The sequence below is a fragment of the Canis lupus genome, chromosome 8 (assembly GCF_011100685.1).
Source record: "Canis lupus familiaris isolate Mischka breed German Shepherd chromosome 8, alternate assembly UU_Cfam_GSD_1.0, whole genome shotgun sequence".
Taxonomy (NCBI): domain Eukaryota; kingdom Metazoa; phylum Chordata; class Mammalia; order Carnivora; family Canidae; genus Canis; species Canis lupus.
Window position 1 is genome coordinate 47,819,358 of NC_049229.1, and position 21,989 is coordinate 47,841,346.

Here is a 21,989-nt window from a genome sequence, read left to right on the forward strand (position 1 = left end):
AGTTCAGGAGAGATATGAGCTGGTGCTATCAACGTGGGAATCATCAGAAGAAAGGTGGGATTTTAAATCAGTAGATTACAAAAGATCACCAAAGGAGTGGATATAGACAAGGAGGAGAAGAGGTCAGAAATTGAGCCCTGCAGGACTTCCACATCTAGCAGTAGGACCAGGAGAGGAGGAAAAGCCATCAAAGGAGATGGAGAAGAAACAGCAGGGAAGGAGGAGGAGAGAACCAGGTGACTGTGGTGTCCTGGGAGCCCAGGGAAGCAAGCACTTCTTAAGGTATGGCCAGATCAACTGTGTTGAATACTGCTATAGAGTTTTAGAGATAGAAACAGAATTGCCCACTGGGAATGCATTGTGAAGCTTATCTGCAATTTTGCCAAGAACAGGTTCAATGGAGCAGGTTCAGGAGAGAGGAGGCGAGGAAGTGGAAACTGGCAATGAGGAATACGCTATTCTTTCTGAGTTGTGCCATAAAAAAGGAACAAACAATGTACCAGTAGTTTGAGGAGGATATGAGGTCAAGGATGGGAAGATATTACAATACATTCACACACACACACACACACACACACACACACACACACAAAGATATTACAATACATTTGTAGGCTGAAGGAAAGATCTAGTAGAGAAATGGAAATTGTTGATGGGAACCTCCATTGCATACTTACTACTTTTCAGGAGCTGTGTTAGGAAATTTACATAGATTGCATAATTATACACCAAACCAATGAGGAGGATAATGTTGTTATCTCCATTTCACAGAAGACAAATTGAGGCATGGAGAGGACAGGTTAGTCATATGGCCACAGTCTTATGGCCAGTAAGTCAGTGGAACTTGTATGTTAACCAAGATGTCTGACTCTAGACCCCTTGTGCTCACTTTCTTCTTCATCTGAATTTATTTCTTATTGCGAAGCATATCCATTATCCTGTGTTACATCCCTTCAGAGGAAAACAAAACTATGGATGCTTCAAGACTTGGCTAAAGGGATGCCTGCGTGGCTCAGTCAATTAAGCATCTGCCTTTGGCTCAGGTCATGGTCCCAGGGTGCTGAAATTGAGCCGTGTCGGGGCTCCTCACTTGGAAAGAAACCTGCTTCTCCCTCTCTCTCTGCCTGCTGCTCCCCCTGCTTGTTCTCTCTCTCTTTTTTTTCTCTAATAGATAAATAATGTGTTAAAAAAAAGAAAAAAAAAAAAGACTTGGCTGACGCAAATCTCCTAGAATTTGTATCTAACTGCTCCCACCCCCACATCCTCTGTTTTGGACCAAACCTCTGTCATGGTCTCCACTATGCTGCTGCCCAACCCAGCCCCCAGCTCCTGCCTCCAGCCCCCACCGTAATGTATCTGTTTAGTTATCAGTCCCTGCAGTGGAGCAGGGCCTCTTCAAGGACAGGAGCTGCATCTAATTCATCTTTCTATCTCTGGCTGGCAGGACAGGCCCTCCAACAGTAAATATTTGTCAAGGAGTTGAATGGATGGATGATTGAATGAATGTAAAGAGTCACTAGCAAAGTTGGTAACCACAAGACAGTAGAATAGGGGCATCTAAATTTGCAAGCTGGATACTACTAGAGTGCTCTCAAAATTCAGAGTGCAAGGGACTTCCTGAGGAGTAGGGGATTGTAGTTGAGGGTGCTTGTTATGGATATTCCACCCCCAAGACATTTTATTCAGCATATCTGAGGCGGGGCCCAAAAGATAATACAAGAGGGGAATTCTTCCCTTTTCAAAGAATTCCATGGTAGTACTCCATGGTCTTAACCACTGGAACACCAGGGAATCAGGAGACTTGGATTCCAGTCCACATTCCCCACTTACCATGTGGATAGGGTTGCCAGATAAAATGTTGCAAGTAGGGTGCCTGGGTGGCTCAGTCAGTTGAGCATCTGCCTTCAGCTCAGGTCATGATCCCAGAGTCCTGGGATCCAGCATTATGTTGGGCTCCCTCCTCAGAGTCTGCTTTTTCCTCTCCATCTGTGATCTCTCTTGCTCTTGCTCAAACAAACAAATGAAATCATAAATACACACACACACACACACACACACACATATATATATATATTGCATGCAATATTTGTGGTAGGCTATACTAAAAAAATCATCATTGATATGAAATTCAAATTTAGCTGGACCCCTACCTGTTTTTTTCCCCCCTACCTGTTTATTTGCACAATCTGGCAACATTCTAGCTTGGTGACCTTGGCCACACTACATAATAACCCCTTTGATCTTCAGGCTCCTTATCAATAAAATGGAGATATTTGAGCTTTCCTCATTATCATGAGGATTAAAAAAGGTATTTATGTAAAGTGCTTCATCAGCGGATGACACATGATAAATGCCCAACAAATGAGCTAGTAGAATTTATAACATTTATTTTAGCTTCCTTTTCTCTTAGAGTATTAAAATACAATCCACCAAATTAGATTTATACACAGCTTCTCAAAAATGCATCAGGTAAATGGTCAGTTAATGTGAATGCCTGCAACTGGCTGGGATGGTGAGGTACGGAGAGACCCAGTCAGCCATGGGGCCCAAAGAAAGGGTTAATGGAGGACATCTAAATTTTCATTCAGCTGCTAATTTCTCAGTCAGATCTTGGAGTTTTCCCAAATAGGTCAACCAGTAAAAGAAAGATGTGATCCGGGATCCCTGGGTGGCGCAGCGGTTTGGCGCCTGCCTTTGGCCCAGGGCGCGATCCTGGAGACCCGGGATCGAATCCCACGTCGGGCTCCCGGTGCATGGAACCTGCTTCTCCCTCTGCCTCTCTCTCTCTCTCTCTCTCTCTCACTGCGTGCCTATCATAAAAAAAAAAAAAGGGATCCCTGGGTGGCGCAGCGGTTTGGCGCCTGCCTCTGGCCCGGGGCGCGATCCTGGAGACCCGGGATCGAGTCCCACGTCGGGCTCCCTACATGGAGCCTGCTTCTCCCTCTGCCTGTGTCTCTGCCTCTCTGTCTCTCTCTGTGTGACTGTCATGAATAAATAAATAAAATCTTTAAAAAAAAAAAAAAAAAAAAAAAAGATGTGATCCCTCCAGATACCAGTAGGTGGGAGTGTGTGCATTTGGGCACAGAAGTCAGATGTGGCAGGTTTTCACATTTATTTAGAGAACAATGGAGGATCTGCGAAAGCCCTGGGTAGAACACTGGTCAAGGGGAGAGTTCCTGAGGTCCCCAAACTGCCAACTCAATCAACCTATAGGGGACTCACCCTTATGGGCAGTTTTGGACATACACCATGTAGAAAGAAAAACAGACTCTGTATGTTGAAAGACAACAAAAAGCCCAAAGCAGGGCTCCTGTCTGGCTCGGTTGGTAGAACACTGGCCTCTTAGTCACAGGGTTGTGAGTTCAAGCCCCACGCTGGGTGTGGAAATTACTTTAAAACTTAGGGGAAAAAAAAAAAAGCCAAAGCAAGTGACAGACCAAAAGAAAAAATCTGCAAACTGTATTAACAAAGAATTTCAGAATGTATAAAGATGTCCCACCGATCATTAAACCAAAGACCAAATAAAACCTCCCAAAAACCTAAAAGAAAAATGGGGGCACCTGGGTGGCTCAGTAGGTTAAGTGTCCGCTTTTGGCTCCAGTCATGATCCCAGTGTCCTGGGACTGAGCCCTGCCTCCGGCTTCCTGCTCAGCGGGGAGTCCGCTTCTCCCTCTGGTGGCCAGGCCCCTTGCTTGTTCTCTCTCAATCTGACTAAATAAATAAAATCTTAAAATGAAATCTTAAAATAGGGATCCCAGGGTGGCTCCGCAGTTTAGCGCCTGCCTTCGGCCAGGGCGTGATCCTGGAGACCCCGGAGTCCCACGTCAGGCTCCCTGCATGGAGCCTGCTTCTCCCTCTGCCTGTGTCTCTGCCTCTCCCTCTCTCTGTGTCTCTCATGAATAAATAAATAAAATCTTAAAAAAAAAAAAAAGAAATCTTAAAATAAAGAAAGAAAAGAAAAATAGGTGGCAGACATGAACAGACAATTCACATAAGAAATACAAATGGAGGGCAGCCCGGGTAGCTCAGCGGTTTAGTGCCACCTTCTCCCAGGGTGTGATCCTGGAGACCCGGGATGGGGTCCCACATCGGGCTCCCTGCATGGAGCATGCTTCTCCCTCTGCTGTGTCTCTGCCTCTCTCTCTCTCTCTCTCTGTCATGAATAAATAAATAAAATCTTAAAAAAAAAAAAAAAAAAAGAAAGAAATACAAATGGCCTGGGATGCCCAGGTGGCTCAGCGGTTGAGCATCTGCCTTTGTACCAGGGCATGATCCCGCAGATGCAGACCCAGGATCGAGTCCCACATCAGGTTCCCTGCATGGAGCCTGCTTCTCCCTCTGCCTATGTCTCTGCCTCTCTCTCTCTCTCTGTGTCTCTCATGAATAAATAAATAAAATCTTTAGAAAAAAAGAAAGAAATACAAATGGCCAACATACATATGAAAAAGACTGATCTCTCTAGCAACAGGAAAACACAAATGGAAACCAGACTGTATGATTATTAAGGGGAATAACTTAATATTCACTGAGCACCCATTCTGTGCCAGGTATTGTGCTAAGAGCTTTCGAAACATTAACTCAGCATTTAATTTGTACAAAAACTTTGAGAAGGAGGAACAAAGGGAATTCCCATTTACCTACAGAGAACAGGAGCTTGGAAAGGTTAGTGACTTGCCTTTTCTGAAAGCCCTCAGCTGGGAAGGGCAGAGCAGGATTCGGACTCAGGTTTGCGTGGGTCCAAGTCCTTTCTCTCCCCACACTGCTTTTTCTGAGACTTCAGAAACATCGAATGCTTGAATGCTTGAATGTGGTGCTTTGGAGAAGGCCCTGGAAGCCAAAGAGGAGCGGAAAAAGAAAAACAAACAAAAACCTTAGAAAATCAAACAGGCTTGGGAATGGGCCTGGCGAAGAAGCAGCGTTCTTTGGCAGAGCGTGCAAAGCTGGGATTTGGGAACTGGGGAGAGGGGAGCTGGGAAGGCCAATTGGGGGGCGGGGAACCAGTTCACGGCCCGCATTCAAAGCAGGATGGAGTCTGGCTGGCCTGAAGGTTCACAGCCTTAGAGGCTGGAAGCTGAGGAATCTGTTTGTCAGTCCACTGCATGCTGAGTTGCAATTCTTATTTCTAAACCTTCCAGGCCAGAGTCTGCATCTCCCTCCCCCATTCTCGCACCTGCTGGCAGCAGGGGGCTCCAATGAATGGACAAGTTCCACAAATCCTTGCCCCTTCCCCCACCTTTTACATAGCCAAGAACTAGGACAAAAGGCGCCCGGGGTCTGGGGCTCCCTCCTTGGGCTCTTGCCAGCTCCGGTGAGTGCCAGACAGCTGGAGCCATGCCCCACACCGCACCATTTACATTTTTTACAGCTTCTCCACCGGCATTAGCACTCTCCTCTTTTCCCTCTTGGCCACGGCCAGGGCCACGGGTCCACCAGACCTCAAGACCCTCATCACAGTTCTCTGGAGGTTGAGGGTACTTGCCTGAGAAACATAGCCAGGGCAGCAGGAATACTGGCAGGGACTCCATGCTCAGGTCCCCGTGCTAGAATCCTGGGCTGAGAGAGCAGACCCTTTGTCCAGGATAAGACATCCCACCAGCAGCAGCACATGTCAGTTGCCTTCCTATTCCTGGAGGATATTGGTCCCTATCTTTTTGTATGGCTTCCTAACCCACTAATAAATGCAGCTGCTATTTATTAAGCACCTCCTGTGTACTAGGACAGTGCTGAATGACTTTATATCTCTTCCCTCCTGTATATCTCAAAACAATCCCAGGTGAAATGAGTAGGGGCCACATTTTCCAGATGAGGCCAGAGGCTCAGAGAGGAAAAGCTTGCCCCAAGCCTCCACACAGTCAGCTGGCAATCAGTTGGCAGCAGCAGCCCAAGATATGAGCCCAGGTTGTCCCCATCTTCTACCTTGAATGTACATCTGAGGACCATTGGGTAACCCCTACCTCAAGTTTTCTCGCACAAGCCCTTAGTTTCTGTTTATGTGCTTACCAGCTGGCTCCAAAATCAGGCCATCATCCTGACCCTGCCTGGGCCTCAGGGCTGGCACCACCTGAGCTCCCCTTGCCCTCCTAAGATGTCCTCCTTAAGAGACCACATTTTGTTTCAAATACTCGTTCAGCCAGACAGGCCAGGAAAAGTGACAGTTATTCCTTGCCACCTGGGAGAAGCCCTGTCAAGATTCAAGCATGGCTCAGATTTGCTGCTCCCTGGCCCTCTACATTTCTTTTAGACCTTGTCCCTGTGGACAGGGCCTACCTTCAGTCCAAATAAGTGCTGGTTGATAATTACTGGCATATCCCACCTCTTATGGTAATTCCCAAAGTGCCTCCGACTTCCTAGGTCATGGGCTAACACATCAAAAGGCACCCTGTGGGGAGAGGAAGGAAAACTGCACCCTGGACACTTCCTGCCTCTGATAGAAGAGCTGAAGCATAGCCCCGGATGTGGTCAGTGGTCAGTAGACTGGCAGCTTTCAACCTCAAAGGGCCAAGGACCCCATCTTCAAAAGCCACTTTAGGAGGGGATCTCTGGGTGGGTCAGCGGTTTAGCACCTGCCTTGGGCCCAGGGCATGATCCTGGAGTCCTAGGATAGAGGCTGCGGGCTCCCTGCATGGAGCCTGCATCTCCCTCTGCCAGTGTCTCTGCCTCTCTCTCTCTGAGTGTGTCTCTCATGAATAAGTAAATAAAATCTTTAAAACAAAACAAAACAAAAAAAAGAAACACAGAAATAGATGCATAAGTATGTAAATACTCATCTACATATTCTTTGACTAAGTAATTCCACTTCATGAATCTTATAAAAATATTTGTATAATATGTGCAAATATGTCTCCTGAATATTGTTTATAATACAGAATGACTGGAAACAACCTAAATGTCCAATTGCAAGGGATTGCTTAAATACATTATTGTTTTTTTGTTTTGTTTTTATTTATTTATGATAGTCACAGAGAGAAAGAGAGAGAGAGGCAGAGACATAGGCAGAGGGAGAAGCAGGCTCCATGCACTGGGAGCCCGATGTGGGATTCGATCCCGGGTCTCCAGGATTGTGCCCTGGGCCAAAGGCAGGCGCCAAACCGCTGCGCCACCCAGGGATCCCTTAAATACATTATTGTAATCCCTACAATAAAGTATCTGGTAGCTGGGGTGTCTGGGTGGCACAATCAGTTAAGCATCTGACTCGCAGTTTCAGCTCAGATCATGATCTTAGGGTCCTGGGACACAGCCCTGCCTCCAGCTCTGGCTCAGCACAAGTCTACTTGGGATTCTTTCCTTCTTCCTCTCCTTCCCCTGTCCTTCCCCTATATATATATTCTGTAGCTGTTAAAAGTGTGAGATAATTGGGGCATCTGGATGGCTCAGTAGGTAGAGTATGTGACTCTTATTTTTTTTATTCATGAGAGACACAGAGAGAGAGGCAGAGACACAGGCAGAGGGAGAAGCAGGCTCCATGTAGGAAGCCTGATGCGGGACTCGATCCCAGGATCACACCCTGAGCCAAAGATACTCAACCACTGAGCCACTCAGGTGTCTCAGCTCACGTGTTCTATTATCTCTAAGCAGAATGACCCCAGATGACTTTGGTCACATCCTCCCTTTCTCTGGAGGCATATGGAGAGTGCATCTGAAAATGAGAGGGCTAATCAGTTATTTCCCAGCCCCAAATATACCTAACAAGTGACAGTGTAGGGGTGCCCAGCTGGATCAGTTGGTAGAGCATGCAACTCTATCTTAGGGTCTTGAGTTTGAGCCCCATGTTGGGCGGAGATATTACTTAAAAAAAAAAAAAGGAGATGTCAATGTTTGCCTCCAAGGTTTGTTTGGGAGGATTATGGGATAGAATGTACAAGTCCCTGGTACTCAGAGATCATCTCTGAGCTCCCTCCATTCCTGAAAAGTCATCTGGGGTGCCTGGGTGACTTAGTCAGTTGAGCATCTGCCTTCAGCTCAGGTCATGATCCCGGGGTTCTGGGATGGAGCATTGCATCCGCTCTCCGCTCAGTGGGGATCCTAGTTTTCCCTCTCCTCTCTTCCCCCTGCTTGTGCTTTGTCTCTCTCTTTCTCTCTCTCTCAAATAAATACAATCTTTATATATATATAAAGCATGTATGATTTATTTTAAAAAGGAGAGAGAGGGCAGCCCAGGTGGCTCAGCAGTTTAGTGCCACCTTCAGCCCAGGGCCTGATCCTGGAGACCTGGGATGGAGTCCCAGGTTGGGTTCCCTGCATGGAGCCTGCTTCTCCCTTTGCCTGTGTTTCTACCTCTATCTCTGTGTCTCTCATGAATAAATAAATAAAATCTTTAAAAAAAATAAAAAATAAAATAAAATAAAATAAAATAAAATAAAATAAAATAAAAATAAAAGAGAGAGAGAGAGATTGTGCCAAAATGTGATTCTGGAAGACCTGAAGTAGAAGCCTCACCATGAAAGAAAAGGAGACTTCTATCTCTGAGCCCAAGGGGAAGTATTTTTTTTTAAGATTTTATTTATTTATTTATTCATGAGAGACACAGAGACATAGGCAGAGGAAGAAGCAGGGTCCACGTAGGGAACCTGACGTGGTACTCGATCCTGGGACTCCAGGATCACATCCTGGGCCGAAGGCAGGCGCTAAACTGCTGAGCCACCCAGCGATTCCCCCAAGGAGAAGTATTAGGGGCTTTGGGCATTTGTTCTACACTGCAGATGGATCTGGACAGAGGAATCCTCGCATTTTCCAACCCCAAACCTTCCATTCCCTCCTCCCTCAAAACATCTGCTGCTTAACCTGGCTTTCACAGCTGTTTCCTGGCCCGGCAGGCAAGGTGATCTTGCCACCTCAGAGGATTTGGTTCTGCTGATACTCTTTCACTTTTCTTGAAAAAGGAAGGTGCCCTTGGGCATTGTCCTATTGTCTCTTCCTACCCCTTTCCACACAACTAGAATGGAATAGTAAAAAAACTGGGCTTTATTGAGCACCCTCACCAGACCCCAGCAGTGTGGGTAGGATGTCAGTTCTGGAGAGTCTGTCTTGGATCATCCACGGTTCCCTCCACCTCCAACCCTGCTCCGTCATCCATGTCTTCTGGGCAGTGTGGCTCCCATGCCACCTTCTCTGGGAACCCTCCTTATATCTCAGTAGCTCTGTGTCCTCATGGCACTTGGACATCTTTCAAGCATGGCTTACCATATTCTGTACTTGGGTTATAGCTATGTGCATGCGTGTCTCCCCCACTAGACAGAACATTTCCTTGAAGACAGAAATTACCTTTTGTTTATCCTTGTATTCTTTAAGCACTGAACACAGTGACTGGTATATTAAAAAAATATATCTATATTTTTAAAATATTTTAAAAAATATATATATTTATGTAGTTGTTTGTTTATATTCTTTCCAAAAAAAGATTTGAAATATCTTACTAAAATACATATAGAGTTGCAGAAATGGGGCTGAAGAAATGTGAGGGTAGGGAAATCTGAGAATGAGAGCCAATAAGAACAATAACAATAATAATAATAACAATATTGGGCCCCTGGGTGGCTCAGTTTGTTGACAATCTGACCTATGAGGATCCCTGGGTGGCTCAGCTGTTTAGTGCCTGCCTTCGGCCCGAGGCGTGATCCTGGAGTCACAGGATCGGGTCCTGCATCAGGCTCCCTGCATGGAGCCTGTTTCTTTCTCCCTCTGCCTGTGTCTCTGCCTCCCTCTCTCTCTCTGTTTTTCTGATGAATAAATAAATAAAATCTTAAAAAAAAAATCTGACTTTTGACTTTGACTCAGGTCATGACCTCAGGGTCTTGGATTCCAGCCCCACATTGGGCTCTGTGCTCAGCGGGGAGTCTGCTTCTCTCTCTCTCTCTCTCTCTCTCTGCTCTCCCACTGCTCCTCCTCTGGCTTGTGCTCTCTCTCTTTCTAAAATAAATAAATAGGGGATCCTTGGGTGGCGCAGCCGTTTGGCACCCTCCTTTGGCCCAGGGTGTGATCCTGGAGACCCCGGTTCGAATCCCATGTCGGGCTCCTGGTGCATGGAGCCTGCTTCTCTCTCTGCCTGTGTGTGTCTCTGCCTCTCTCTCTCTCTGTGACTATCATAAATAAATAAAAATAAATAAATAAATAAATACATCTTAAAAAATATAAATAATATTTGGGTACTTAGTATATGCTGAGTACTGTTCTAATTGCTTTGTTTTTTTAATATTTAGAAAAGTTTCTTTTTTTTTAGAAAAGGTTTTTTTTTTAAGATTTTATTTATTCATGAGAGACACACAGAGAGAGAGAGGGTGGGGGGTAGAGACACAGGCAGAGGGAGAAGCAGGCTCCATGCAGGGAGCCTGACATGGGACTGGATCCCAGGTCTCCAGGATCAGGCCCTGGGCTGAAGGCGGTGCTAAACCGCTGAGCCACCGGGGCTGCCCAAAAAGTTTTCTTAAGTAAATTTTAACTTGTGACCCCTGAGATTGAGAGTTGCATGGTCTATGGACTGAGCCAGCCAGGTATCCCTGTTCAATTTTTTTTAACTTTTTTATTTTTTTTTAAGATTTTATTTATTTATTCATGAAAGACACACAGAGAGAGACACACAGGCAGAGACACAGGCAGAGGGAGAAGCAGGCTCCATGCAAGGAGCCCAATGTGGGACTCGATCCCAGGTCTCCAGGATCACACCTCAGGCTGCAGGCGGCGCTAAACCGCTGTGCCACCGGGGCTGCCCCAATTTTTTTTTTTTTTTTAAAGATTTTGTGTATTTTTTTTTAAACTGTTGCATCAGGTACAGGAAAAAAAAATGCGTTCATCAACTTTGGCGTGATTTGTGTAAATGGCTCACATTTACACAAATGTAAATGAGAGACCCACAGAGAGGCAGAGACACAGGCAGAGGGAGAAGCAGGCTCCTCACAAGAAGCCCAATGCAGGATGTGATCCCGGCACTGGGATCATGCCCCAAGCCAAAGGCAGACGTTCAACCACTGAGCCACTCAGGCATCCCCAGGCACCCCTGTTCTAATTGCTTTATTTTTTATTTATTTTTTTCTTTTTTTTTCTCTTTTTTTTTCTAATTGCTTTAGATGCTGGGGCATCTGGCTGGCTCAGTTGGTGGAGCATATGACTCTTGATCTTGGGATTGTGAGTTTGAGCCCCATGTTGAGTGTAGAGATTATTTCAAAATAAAAATTTAAAAATAAGAATTGCTTTGGGGGGCACTTGGGTGACTTAGTTGGTTGAGCTTCCAATTTTTTTTTTAAAGATTTTATTTGTTTATTCATGAAGACACACACAGAGAGAGAGAGAGAAAGAGGCAGAGACACAGGCAGAGGGAGAAGCAGGCTCCATGCAGGGAGCCTGACGTGGGACTCGAGATCCCAGGTCTCCAGGATCACGCCCTGGGCCAAAGGCAGGCACCAAACTGCTGAGCCACTCAGGGATCCCCTCATTTTATCTTTTGATCTAATAACTATTTCTTTAAGATTCCATTTTTAACCAACCTCTATACCCAACATGAGGCTCAAACTCATAACCCTCATATCAAGTGTCCCATGCTCTGACTGAGCCAGTCAGACACCCCCTAGTAGTAACCATTTTAAAGGTCACCAATATTAACTGAGCTTTTTGTCACAGTCACTGTACTAAATGCTGTTATTTGCATTTCCTCATTTAATCCTTATCACAATCTATGAGGTAATTATCATTATAATCACCATTTTACAGATGAGGAAACTGAGCTTTAGAGAGGTTAATTTGTTCCTGGGGCTAGAGCTGGGTTTAAACTCTGGTTTATTAGGCTCTGAAGCCAGTGCTTTTTTTTTTTTTTTTTTTAAAGATTAATTTATTTATTTTCAGAGAGAGGGAGAGAAAGAGCGTGGGTGAGCTTGAGGGGAGGGGGCAGGGAAAAGGGAGATAGGCTGACTCCCCGCTGGGCGGGGAACTGGCCAGGGCTGATCCCACCCAGGACCCTGAGATCAGGACCTGAGCGGAAATCAAGAGTCAGAGACTCAACCAACTGGGACATCCAGGTGCCCCTAAAGCCAAGTGCTTTTAATCTTAATCTCTCAGCCTCAGAAATTCTGAATACAAGGGCACCTGGTTGAGTTGGTAGAGCATGAGATGCTTGATCTATGGTCAGGAGTTCGAGCCCCACAGTGGGCACAGAATTTACTTAAATGAAGTGTTAAAAAAAAAGAGAGAGAAATACTGAATATAGATGGCTCTAACCAGTAGTTTCTCTTTTTTTTTTTTTTTTAAGGTTTTATTTATTTATTCATGAGAGAGAGAGCGAGAGCCGAGAGGCAGAGACTTCCATGCAGGGAGCCTGGAGCCTGACGTGGGACTTGATCCCGGGACTCCAGGATCACACCCCGGGCTGAAGGCGGCGCTAAACCGCTGAGCCACCAGGGCTGCCCAGTTTCTCATCTTTTACAAATCTTTTATTTATAAAGAGAATGTGTACTTTTTTTTTTTTTAATTTTTATTTATTTATGGTAGTCACAGAGAGAGAGAGAGAGAGGCAGAGAGAGAAGCAGGCTCCATGCACCGGGAGCCCGACGTGGGATTCGATCCCGGGTCTCCAGGATCGCGCCCTGGGCCAAAGGCAGGCGCTAAACCGCTGCGCCACCCAGGGATCCCAAGAATGTGTACTTATGGTAAAAAATGCTAACCAAACTGAAGTGTGCGAGGTAAAAAAGCCACCTCTTCCCACAAATATGCTCACCACGTTATTCCCCTATTAGTTTGGTCTCTTTAATGTTTCTTCTCACTGAACAAGTGTAGGTACATATCAATTAGATACGCTTTGCAAAAACGGGACCAGAAAATACATTTTACTCTGAACTCCCTCTTTAACATGGCTATTTTTCCGAATAGGTTTACATAGACCTATTTACACATTAGAATCAAGTATCATGGGACGCCCGGGTGGCTCAGCGGTTGAGCGTCTGCCTTCTGCCCAGGGCATGATCCCGGAGTGCTGGGATCGAGTCCCGCGTTGGGCTCCGGGCGTGGGGTCCGCTTCTCTCTCTACCTGTGTCTCTCTTTGTGTCTTTCATGAATAGGTAAATAAAATCTTAAAAAAAAAAAAAAAAAAAGAAGCAAGTATCACAATTAACGACTTACTCCTTTCTTCTTAAAATAGTTCTCTCAAGGGCAGCCCGGGTGGCTCAGGGGTTTAGCGCTGCCTTCAGCCCAGGGTGTCGATCCTGGAGTGCCGGGATCAAGTCCCACGTCAGGCTCCAAGCTCCCTGCGTGGAAGTCTCTGCCTCTCGCTCTCTCTCTCATGAATAAATAAATAAAATCTAAAAAAAAAAAAAGTTCTCTCAAAAAAGAAATAGTTCTCTCTTGATTTTTCCTTCACTTTGTTTTTTCTTCTCCAGCCGACTCTATGGGGTGGTCCCTTTCCTTCCTCTTGTTCCTCCTATCTTCTTCCATTACCTGTTATCACTTCCACTCCCTTGGCTTTAGATCTTATCTGCATGCTAACAACTCCCAGGCTTGGCTCTTTACCTGGAACACTTAGCAATTTTCCTTAATTTTCAATTTACTTTGTTAGTTTTAAGCCTATTCGAAACATACTTGGAGGGTGTTTGTGTTTGCTTGTAATTACAAAAAGAAACTCTGGAAGGAAACTCATAAAAGTGTTTACCTGAGTGTGATGGCGGCAGTGGAAGGCATTGAGAACTGACCCAAATCAAGGGCATCTGGCCTGAGATTAAGACTAAAACAATTGAGTGACCTTGGGTTCGCCCTCTTTCCAGATGAAACAGAGGTGATAGAAGAAATGCAATGAACTTGTGGGGAGAGGACCATGAGCCCTTGAAACCTTGCTTGAGGCCTGGCTGTTCTCCTAGTTGGGTGCTTGAGCTTGTTCCCTTGGGGCCAGGGGAGGGGCTAATTATCCACAAGCCTTCTTCCGACTCCAGGTAAATTCCCTAAGGACAAAAAAAAAAAAAAACATTCCCTAAGGACAGCTGCTGTGTGAAGCCCATCACTCTAAGGGCACCTAGCAAAGGCCCTACAAAGTAAATGTCAATCCCTAAAAAAAAAAGTCAATCCCTGCAGCCAATGACCAGTGATTTCCTTTTTTTTTTTTTAATTAAACTGTTCAATTAAAACAAAATAAAATAAAATAAACTGTTCAATTTTGATTTTTAAAAATAGATTTTTATTTATTTTTTCATGAGAGACACAAAGAGAGAGAGAGGCAGAGACACAGGCAGAGGGAGAAGCAGGCTTCATGCAGGGAGCCCAATGTGGGACTTGATCCTGGGACTCCAGGATCACGCCCTGGGCTGAAGGCAGGTGCTAAACTGCTGGGCCACCCAGGGATCCGCATATTTCACCTTTCTATTATAAAATCTATGAAATACACTAAAGAATAGCATAATGAATCACTCTGAATGAATGGTAAAAACAAAGCTCTGATAAATTTTTTAAAGATTTTATTTATTCATGAGAGACACAGAGAGAGGCAGAGACATAGGCAGAGGGAGAAGCAGGCTCCCCTAGAGGAGCCCAATGTGGGACTCAATCCCAAGGCCCCAAGATCATGACTCAGCTGAAGGCAGATGCTCAACCACTGAGCCACCCAGGTGCACCAAAGCACCTGATTCAATAATAACTATCAGCCCTTTGACATATGTCGCTTACCCTTTTCCCTTCTTTTCCTATGGGCTTAAAAAGCAAATACTTGAGGTTCTATCATTCCATCCCTAATTTCTTGTATGTATATCTGAAAATTTGTGACATATTTTACTATGATCGCTTTGAACAAATTAACATTTTTTTTTAATTTTATTTATTTATTCATGGAAGACACACAGAGAGAGGCAGAGACACAGGCAGAGAGAGAAGCAGGCTCCCCACAAGGAGCTGGATGCGGATGCGGGGCTTGATCCTGGGCCAAAGGCGGAGCTAAACTGCTGAGCCACCCAGGCTGCCCGAACAAATTAACATTAATTCTTTAGTATATGCTAAGATACAGCCCATATCCAAAACCTACCACAAAACTGAATGACTTTAAAGCTATAGATAATTCCAGATTGGAGTTGCAAATGAAACCAGAGAAGCCAGCAACAGCCTGACAGCCTACTCAGCACAAGTCTCTGAGCAAGTCCAGTGTCCAGGAGTGAGCAGCTCAAAAAACACTTGTTCCTTTCTTTGGTAATAACAAGTAATGGCAGCTCTTCTGGGGTACTCACTATGTCCCCACCTGGGCTGTGGCTTCTGCCTGGAAGAAACTACATTAGCCCCTTATGTGTCTTTCATAGCACCGAGCACATCTGCATAGAGTAGTTGCTCAACCCATTGTGATTTGAATTGATAATCCTATCTCCCTGGTACTAAACATTTTTTGACTGCCAAGGAGTGACATCATGGTTTAATTCAATCATTAGAATAAAGTAGATACCATCTTCATTTCACAGATGAGGAAACTAGGGGTCAGATTTGTTTAAGTCTTCTTAACTAGGAAGTAGAGGAGCTGAGAGTCAACTCTGATTGGTGGAATCCAGAATCTGAGCTGTTATCTGTCTTTTGGTAATCACCAGGGGACTCTGGTAAGGGTAGAAAAGGCCTGGGCAGAGGCAGAGGAAGAGTAGAAGGGAAGAGTGATGGGGCGGAGGTGGAAGGGGGAGAAGAAAAGGAACCAAGGGTGATGCCTGAGTGGCTCAGTGGTTGAGCATCTGCCTTTGGCTCAGGTCATGATCCTGGGGCCCAGGATCGAGTCCTGAGTTAGGCTCTTCACCAGGAGCCTGCTTCTCCCTCTGCCTATGTCTCTGCCTCTCTTATGAATATATAAATAAAATATTTAAAAAAGAGAAAAGAAAAGAACCAAGGAAAAAGAAAGGAAACTGGGAGATTATGACATCATGGAGTAACTGCTAGCCATTGGATGTAGGGCTTTCTCATACAGTAAATGCAAGAATAGGTGTTTATGGTGGTATGTGTGGAACACTCGAAAAGATTGTTGAGCCTCAACCCTCGGACTCTAGAGTCTAGAGGCAAGTCTGTAGACATCACTATCCCTGTATCCTGGCATATAGTAGGAGCTCAGATATCTGCCAGTATATGAGCAAACATATGAGTAAGTGAACAACAGAATAAAAAATGATTGAATGCATGATGAACTAGTATATAAATTATTTAATAAGGTACTGAGTGGTTAAATTAATCGAATGGAGAGGGATGAATCCTTTAAATCTCTGTAGAGAATGAATAGTATAGCTAGATGGAATAGCAGTGTCGTTTGCCGAGTCTTTATCATTAGACATGTGCTAAGAATTTCATAAGCCATTTTTCATTTAATCCTCATAGCAACCTCTCCAGTACTATTCTCATCATTTTTTTAAGTGAGGAATTAGATCTGGATACATGAGAAAACTTGTTCAGCAGCACACAAGGGTGGAGCTGGAATTTCAACCCTTCGGTGACATCCCACGGCTCTATTCGGTTATGCACTGCCCAGCCAGTGCTAAATAGATGCTCAGTTCAGAACTTATTTTTTTGTAGGTGAGGCAAATGCAGGTGACTCCCCGCTTATACAAGTCCTGGACACCTCTATGTTTAAACCCAGTTAATTGCTTATCTCAATTCATTTTCATTATTTAAAGGAAGTTTTCTATTGTTTATTTATTTATTTATTTAAAGATTTTACTTATTTATTCATGAGAGAGAGAGAGGCAGAGACACAGGCAGAGGGAGAAGCAGGCTCCATGCAGGGAGCCTGATGTGGGACTCAATCCCTGGTCTCCAGGATCATGCCCTGGGCCAAGGCGGTGCTAAACCACTGACCCACCCGGCTTCCCTGTATGTCCTTTTATAAGTGAAGGATTACTCCCGACTCATCTGCTTCTTAAATCTGAATTTTGTTCCAGGCAAGGTACATATTAACTAAAGATGGCTACTTGTAAGGATTTGGTTTAATTATTGCTGGGAATCTGGGATTTTTGGTGTTTGGACACCTGATGACCAAGGCTTTAATTTTGTAATACCTAATTTTGACAGCTTAAATAAAGGTAAATTAAAATTTCACCAAATCTAGAATCTATTAAAGAAAAGCAGGTATAGGGACGCCTGGGTGGCTCAGCAGTTGAGCACCTGCCCCTGGCTCAGGGCATGATCCGCGGTCTCAGGATGAGTCTCTGCCTTTCTCTCTCTGTGTCTTTCATGAGCAAATAAATAAAATCTTAAAAAAAAAAAAAAGAAAAGAAAGAAAAGAAAAGCAGGTATGGTCAATATATGTAAACATAAAAAGATTTCTTCAGGATAAAAACTACCATAAGCAAAGTCCAATTATAAACCACAAAATCAGAAAAAAAACCACATTATTTATTCATTTATTTATTTAAAATTTTTTAAAATATTTTATTAAAAAATATTTTATTTATTTATTTATTTATTTATTTATTTATTTATTTATTTATTTATTTATTTATTTATTTTAAGATTTTATTTTTAAGTAATCTCCAGATCCAATTTAGGTCTTGAACTCACAATCCTGAGATCAAGAGTTGCATGCTTTACCGACTGAACCAGCCAGGTACCCCCAGAAAAAAATATTTGTTGGGATGCTTAGGTAGCTCAGTGCTTGAGTGTCTGTCTTTGGCTGAGGGCATGATCCTGGGGTCCTGGGATGGATTCTCACATTGGGCTCCCTGCATGGAGCCTGCTTCTCCCTCTGCCTATGTCTCTGCCTCTCTCTGTGTCTCTCACGAATACATAAATAAAATCTTAAAAAAAAGAAAAAAGAAAAAATATTTGTAATTCCTACCACGGACCAAAGGTGATCTTTATACAACACTCTCATTAAACGTAAGAAAAAGGTTTATAATCAATAGCAAAATGGGCAAATGAGATTCATAAGGAGCAAAATCTAATTGGTTCAAAAATATATGAAAAACGTTCTCTTGGGCAGCACTGGTGGCCCAGTGGTTTAGCTCCTGCCTTCAGCTCAGGGCACGATCCTGGAGTCCTGGGATCGAGTTCTACATCAGGCTTCCTGCATGGAGCCTGCTTCTCCTTCTGCCCGTGTCTCTACCTCTTTCTCTGTGTGTGTCTTTCATGAATAAATAAATAAAATCTTTTAAGAAAAAAAAAAAGAAAAATGTTCTTTCTTATGATGAAGAAATGGACATTAAAACCACACCGAGGGGATCCCTGGGTGGCTCAGCAGTTTGGCGCCTGTCTTCAGCCCAGGGTGTGATCATGGAGACCCGGGATCGAGTCCCACATCGGGCTCCCTGCATGGAGCCTGCTTCTTCCTCTGCCTGTGTCTCTGCCTCTCTCTCTCTCTCCCCCTTTCTGTGTCTCTCATGAATAAATAAATAAAATCTTAAAAAAAAAAAAAAGAAAGAAAAAAAAATTAAACCACATCGAGAAACTAATTTTTCACCTATTAAACTAGCAAAGATAAGACAGTGATAACATTTTGTGCTGGCCAAGGGGTAGGGAGATTGCACTTCCATACTTTGTTTTTAGGGAAATATATTGGTGCAACTTCCAGGGAGAGAAATTTGGTGAAAAATCTATACAAATTACTACAGTGTACTTTGAAAGTATAGCTATACCTACATATGTGCAAGATTACCCATTGTAGCTTGTTTTAAGAGCAAAAGATGGAAATGATCTTAATGTTCTCCAATAGAAGTCTGGATAGTACATTATGCTAATTCATAAAATGGAATTCCTGCTACATCTAGATATGTACTAGTACATTTGCTGCCAGCTACATATGGCTATAGAACATTTGAAATGTAGCTAATTCTACATGAGATTTGCTTCAAATGGAAAATACATTGAATTTTGAAGACTTGGTACAAAAAAGAATGTGAAGGATCTCATCAATAATTTTATGTTAACATAATTTTATATTGATTTCTGTCAAAATGATAATATTTCAGATACATTGGTTTAAATAAAATATATTGTTAAAATTAATTTCACCTTTTCAATTCAATGATCCCTCCGTCCATTCAGTTTAAGTCTTCTAACTCTCTTTAGTGTGGCTACTAGAAAATGTAAAAGTACACATGTGGCTCTATATCATTTTGTTGGACAAGGGTGACTTGATAAAAAAATAAAGTGAGGGACAGGACACCTGGGTGGCTCAGTGGTTGAGCATCTGCCTTTGGCTCAGGGTGTGGTCCTGGAGTCCTGGAATCCTAGAGTCCTGGAGTCCTAGAGTCCTGGGATCAAATTCCTCATTGGGCTCCCTTCAGGAAGCCTACTCTCTGCCTAGGTCTCTCTGCCTCTCTCTGTGTGTCTCTCAGGAACAAATAAATAAAATCTTAAAAAAATATAGGGCAGCCCCGGTGGCCGAGCAGTTTAGAGCCGCCTTCAGCCCAGGCCCTGATCCTGGAGTACCAGGATCGAGTCTCCCTGCATAGAGCCTGCTTCTCCTTCTGCCTGCATCTCTGCCTCTGTGTGTCTCATGAATAAATAAATAAAATCTTAATAAAAAAATAAAATGAGAAAAGCAGATGAGTAAAAGGATTTAGTGTACTACCCTTTGTGCTTCAAAGAGAGGAAAAAAGCACTCTCTCAGAGATTTGCTTGTTTATGCATATTTCTGGATGGTACCCTAGAAACAACATTGGCTGCTTTTGGAGAGGGAAACTAGAGACAGGGCTGAAATTTGAATCCTGAATCCTTTTGTAAATTCTTGAACCAAAATTTACATGCATTTTGAAAAATGTTATTTTTTAGGTATATAAAATATAATGTATATTAGTCAAAAGCAGTTTTTAAAAAATGTGTAATATAGAACAAAAATATGCATAGAAAGATCAGAAACTTATACGCGTTGTAAATGCACAGAAAAAGAACTGGCAGATAAGCATAGTGAAGAGAATGTGTTAGGAACCGAAAGGGAAGACTTGCTCAATTTACTCTATTTTTTACTCTGTACCATTTGGATTTTTTGGAAAGAGAATATTTAATTTGTTTAAGTCTAAGAAAAAAAAAACTAGATTAGAAAGAAATATACCAAGATGTTCACAATAGCTGTCTTTGGACAATGAGATTATAGGTAACTTTTTGTTCTTTCTACTTTAAAAAGTTTCCCAATTATTCTAAATTTTCCCAATTAGTCTACAAAAAAGACTTGTACCTTGGTGATGGAAGCACCACACAAACCTTTAGTTCCTTTTTAAAATATTCTTTTAAAGATTCCATTAGCCTTTTAAAGAGTTTAAAAATGATCTTCATTGCTTTTTAAAATGCTAGCAAGGAGCGTAGATGCCTTATAAAATGTCAACACAAGAAAGATAATTTGGAAAGCTAAAGTATCCAATTCCTTCAACAAGATAACCACTATTCTCTGAAACTTTTAAAATTCCACATTTATATTAAGGACCTAAAAAATAATTAAAAATTAACTGGAGGGGCTGAGGAGTGCAACAGACTCTCTCCGAATGCCAAGCACGGACCTGAATGCTTTACATCCATCATCTCGTTGCATCTATGCCTGCAATTCTCTGCGGGAAAGGTGGTGCCCCGGTAACCTTTAAATCTGGGCTCCAAGGGTTGAAACGATTCGCCTAAGGCCATACTCCAGTAAGGGGCAGGGTTGGCATTCAAATCCAAGTCCAGGACAGGTCTAAGCCACTGCCTGGGGCGGCTGCCATCATGACGGGTGGGGCTGGTGTGATTTTGATCCAGGGACTGGATTTGAGCTCACTTCTGATGGGCCCCTTCCTTCTTCCCGTGCTCTTGGGAACCAGCGATTGATAGGATTTTTGATCTAGGTGGTAAGTGTAGGGTTCAGGATTGGCAGAGGAGGAAATGATAATTGTGGAGCTCGGGCATAACTCACACTGGGTGTTGTGTGTGGGGTGCATTTTACAGTGGTAGCCAGGGATCAGGCTGTAGAGGGGAGGTGGGTGGAATGAAAGCCCAGGAGGGCAGCAGCTAGCCCCAGCACTCCAAAGGGTTAAAGCCGGGCAGGAAAGCCCCTGGGGGGAGCTACCACCAAAGCCTGCAATCCGGCGGCCTTCACCTCCCCCACCAGCAGGGACTAGACGGGCGGATAGGACTGGTTCCTCTGGGATTATCTGAGGCCCCTAGGCTGAGATGAGCTGCAGGAGGGGACGGAAGCCCAGATACTACTCGCCCCCGCCTTCCTATGGGGCTCTGAAAACTAGGTGTCCTGGGATAGGCACCTTGACCCCCTGAGAGAAGCAGTTCTGGCCCAGTCAGGCTTTGGGAGTAAGAGGTGTTGAGCCCCACGCCTGGGGGATGCTCAGAGAAAGGTGGGAATGGAGCCCTTGGAGAAAGTCCTTTCTGGAAGGAAAAGGGGCCTGCACTGAGGTGGGGGCAGTGAGCTCTCCAAAACCTCCCCATTCAGCACCACCAGGGATGGGGAGCTGCCTCAGGAAGAGATGCATCCTGGGGGTTCAGAAAGCCCCAAAGTCTACCCAGTCATCTAAGGCTAGTTTCTGGGCTCCAGCTATGCTCCCCCACCCCTACCTTCAAGGCTAGCCTATAGACTTTCTTTCCCTGGGTCTTTCTATCTGAACCTCCCCAACCCCTCCCCCCCCAAACTGTTTGGAAATCTTTCAACTTTCTTTCAAGTTTTCCCAGGGCAGTTTGGGGTCTGTTTCAGAGCTAGGTCTGGGCGCTTTAACGCCCCCAGCTGGGTAGAGTGGACCAGACAATAGCTGCTATCACTTTACCATTGGAAGTGACCCCCGAATTTGCACTTCTTTCATCTTGGGACCAGAGCACTTGAGGGTGGGCGATTTCCTGGGGGGAGTGGCTTAAACTGCTTCTCCACCGGCCAGTTGGCTGTAGACGGTCCATGCTCAATGGTCCACTACAGATACGAAGCCAGTTCTGGAGTGAGAGTGGCGCTTGGCTGGGGACGCTGCCGCAGGGTGACTTAAATGTCCCAAGCTGGAAGCTGGAGAAAGAAGTGGACGCCCCCGGGGCTCTGGGCCACCCTCGAGGTCAGTAAACTAGCTTCCTCAAAATTCGGAACAGTGGGTGCCCTGCACGGTTTGGAGGCCCCA